Here is a 4,052-nt window from a genome sequence, read left to right as displayed (position 1 = left end):
AGTGCAGCGGACAAACCTATGTATCCGGGGTGTAAGAATTTCACTAAACTTTTTGGCATCCTCACATTTTTCAATATGAAATCGAAGCATAGTTGGACAAATAAAAGTCTAAGTGAGTTGTTTACTTCTTTACAAGAATTGCTACTTGAAGGGAATGAAATTCCCAACTCTACCTACGAGACAAGAAATTGTTGTGTCCATTAAGCATGGAATATGAGAAGATACATGCCTGTCAAAATGATTGTGTGTTGTATCAAAATGAGCACAAGGATTTGCGTGAGTCTCCTAGGTGTGGAAAGTCTAGATACAAGATAAAGGAGAATGATGAGGGGGTGAGAAAGAAACTCCGGCGAAGGTTCATTGGTATCTTCCAATCATTCCGAGATTTAGGCGTTTATTTTCGGATGAAAATAATGCTAAATTATTAAGGTGGCATGCGGACAAGAGGAAGAAAGATGGGATGCTTAGACGTCCGGCCGATTCTCTGCAATGGAGAAATATCGACCGAAAGTTTTCCGATTTCGGTGAAGAACCTCGAAATCTTAGGCTTGGACTTTATACAAATGTTATGAATCCATTTGGCACACTATGTACCCAACATAGCACTTAGTCGGTTCTATTAACCATTTATAATCTTCCTCCTTGGTTATGTATGAAGCGTAAATTTATTATGTTATCGCTTCTTATTTCGGGTCCTAAGCAACCTGGAAACGACATAGATCTGTATTTTGACCCACTCTTTTAAGATCTGAAATTGTTGTGGGACACTACTACAAAAAAGGCCAAAGATAACTGTTAAATAAGGCTTTACATAACAGTTTTGAGGTGTTATCCAAGTCAATGTAATGTAAAGTAAACATAACACCTGACGAAAGTGTTATGTTTGCCAGATAAAACATAAAAATCATTTATAATACACGTTATACCGCTAGATAACATATTTTGTAAATAGGTGTTATGTTTGCTATTTATATGACAAATTGAAAGAAGGAAATTTAACACTTATCTTGAATAACTGTTATGTTTTCCTATAACATATATTACCTATAACTGTTATCTAAGATATTTTTTTAAAAAAATAATCAAATTATCATTTCACACATATATTGACAGTAAGCGTTGCAGCACGCAGTACAATTCCTTTTTTTACAGGACAGTATAATACTTGTATCTGTTGTATAACTAATACTCAACCCATAAGATCTTACAACCAATAAATTGAATATGATTTTCCAAACTTCCAAAATTCTTTATATCACAAAATAATTCAACTAATATTCATAATTCTAAACTTCTAAAAAAAACTACTATATATACATATCAATATAAATCTAAATCATAAACAAGATAAAATATAGCCTATAGCCACATCCACATGATATCAATATCCAAATCCAAAAATATAATGTATGTCCAAAAGTGGAGTAAGGTAAAAAAAAATTAGGCAGAAAGTTAGAACTCGTTCATCATTTGTGCTTCGTGTTAATCTCCGACATATGTAATCCACAACTCCCTAAGTTCATCAATTTTCCCCCGAGAATAGGTTGGACGGGTGCCTTGATAGTACTACAATAAAGGTAATTACAAAATAAGTATTCATACATATATATAAACTTGAAAGTATTTAAACATTATAATTAATCATCCACTCGTGAACAAGGAGAGACATAAAAGCAACAAGCACAAATAGCAACATGAAAATAGTGAAGCATACATACCTCTAATTTATTTAGGGACTTCTTCCAGTAAATATGTGAACCTTCATACACAAGTGGAAATAAAATGTGGACAAAAGACAGAAAATTACAAGAAAATTAAATTCATAAAGAAAGCAAAACTTTCAAAGCCACAAATCATTAAAATACGCACTAATATAAGCATGCAAATCCTACATCTAGAGATGAATAACGCTAATTTTCAGAGTTCCTTCTAAAAAAAATTGTCAAGCATACCTTTGACATGTTATATGATGCTCTAAGTTTCCATTATATCATAGAACATAAAAATAAAACTAACTATTCAAGACTAGAGTTGCGATTGCAAAAAGTAAGTGGAGAAATTTTGGCATTCAACCACAACCAGTATTAAAAAAAGTCTTGCAACAATGATAGCTCAAAGTTTAAATGGTGGCTAAAGGCATTGATTTCTCTCTATGAGATGAACAATAATATTCAACAAAAACTGTCCACTCAATGCTTTTGTCTATGAGTAGAAATGCTAATAAAAAGTCAACAGACAGAAGTGGAGAGAAAAACATCCTCATAAAATAAATCTCCAAAGAAAAAAATATAAGAAAGATGAGATTCCATACCTCGTATATAAGAGATTCAACACCATTTAAGTATGGTAGTTCACCAAGGTAAAACAAATCTCATCATTACAAGAGTGTTCATTGTATTTTCTGCACCACAAAGGTTTCAGAGGTTTTGGACACTAGAGAAACCAGATTTCAGAACAAAAAATCCTCACCATTCACAGAAAAGCACTTTTATATTGACTAAGTTGGTCTCTCGCAATCCTATTTCAAAAGTTCTAAAGAGCAAACGATATGAGAATAGAAAATATAAACTAATCACCTCAAGAAAATTCAAGACTATCAATGCGAAATAGTTGAGCGTCCAAAGAAAATCGAAGCTAATATGAACAAAATATATATGTTTGCTGAAGTTTCAAAGTTTGACTCATCAAGGATCTCCTCTAGTAGACCACCTGCAAAATGAACTATTTATCTTGGAAGTTAAATAACGGTGAACTTACAACACATTTATCATTATTCATAAGCTACAAATCAATTGATATATGACACAGGAATCCATGAACATAGCCCATTTCTGAATATAGGAAAAAGATTTCCATTATAAAGAAAGGAAGCAATACATGTACTAGAGGAGCAAGGATGAGTTTGTCAACCATGTTTCAGAGCTTTGATGTTTGGGAACAGATTAAGATGTATCCCCACAAACGATGGTCCAATACACCCCCGTTGTTAACTGGAAGGCATGGTAACCATCTGATTTAAATCAAATGGTACAGAGGGCTTTTAAATGGGTCCCCTACAATATTTACAAAGCTTATATTGTCAATTGTGTGTGTATTTCTGTACTTGTTTTTAGGTGTTGTTACAATCAGGAGATCTTTGTCACCCTAAAGATTTTGTAAATATTGTAGGGGACCCATTATGACTTTCAAATTATTAGAGAAGGTAGTTTTAGTTCCTTTTTCCATTATGACTTTTAACTCTAATACAGAGATGACTTCATGTATGCTGGAGACCTAGTAATTAAGGCTAGCTAAGGCAGTAAGTAAAGAACAGAACAAAGGGGATAGATATTGTATTGAAAAACGGATAAAGCTAGCAGTTACAATCCTTACCCAAGAGCTTAGATTACTATCAGACTATATCCTGCCCTTCTCTTCTCTTGGCTGATTATCTATAGGCTATTACAACTTCCTTCACAAGCAACATAACAAACATATTCCTTCTAACATATTTTTCCAATTCCAGCTGACATAATGCCAGGAATAACAAATTAATCCTAATTCCCCTTTTTTTACCCTTCCTAACATATTGACTAGTGGCCTTGTAAAGGTAGGATGATTTTTGGCAATGTAATCTACTAGTGAGGTTAATAAAAATCTATATATCTAGATGATTTGCACCCGCTTATATCTTAGTGACTTGCACCTCATTTTCTCTATCAAGTCTGTCATAGTAACTGGTAACTTTAGGTGAGATTGTTAATGATTTTTGTATAACAAAAGCCCTTACAATTATGCTCTTTCAAGTTTAAACCCAATATCTTCACTTGGCCAATTCTTGTTAAGTTCTAGGCTTCTAGCAATCCAGCCACCCTAAAGACATAACAGTGTCTTATAATGTGCCCAGCATGCCCGTAAAGCATCCGAAACCCATATATTTTCAGGGATATTAGTCTCTTTTTAGTAAACTTCGAAGAGTTCATATACAAAATTCTACTTTGATAAGGAACAAATCGACTAACTAAAGAACAAAGCTGCTAATTTTCGCATAAAGAGATGGGATATTCTAGGTG

General features: G+C 33.3%; 1 long non-coding RNA gene across 1 annotated transcript; it reads right to left on the bottom strand.

Annotated features, from left to right (window-relative positions):
• Positions 1-1,230: 1,230 nt before the first annotated feature.
• On the bottom strand, positions 1,231-2,299 carry LOC125496915 (uncharacterized). Its single transcript, XR_007273325.2, has 2 exons — positions 1,719-2,299; positions 1,231-1,566 (listed from the first exon to the last, which is right to left on the bottom strand). It is a non-coding gene; the product is annotated as an uncharacterized LOC125496915 (long non-coding RNA).
• Between the last annotated feature and the right edge of the window lie 1,753 nt (positions 2,300-4,052).

The sequence above is a fragment of the Beta vulgaris genome, chromosome 4, assembly GCF_026745355.1.
Source record: "Beta vulgaris subsp. vulgaris cultivar EL10 chromosome 4, EL10.2, whole genome shotgun sequence".
Lineage (NCBI taxonomy): Eukaryota > Viridiplantae > Streptophyta > Magnoliopsida > Caryophyllales > Amaranthaceae > Beta > Beta vulgaris.
This window is presented reverse-complemented; position numbering and strand designations above follow the sequence as displayed.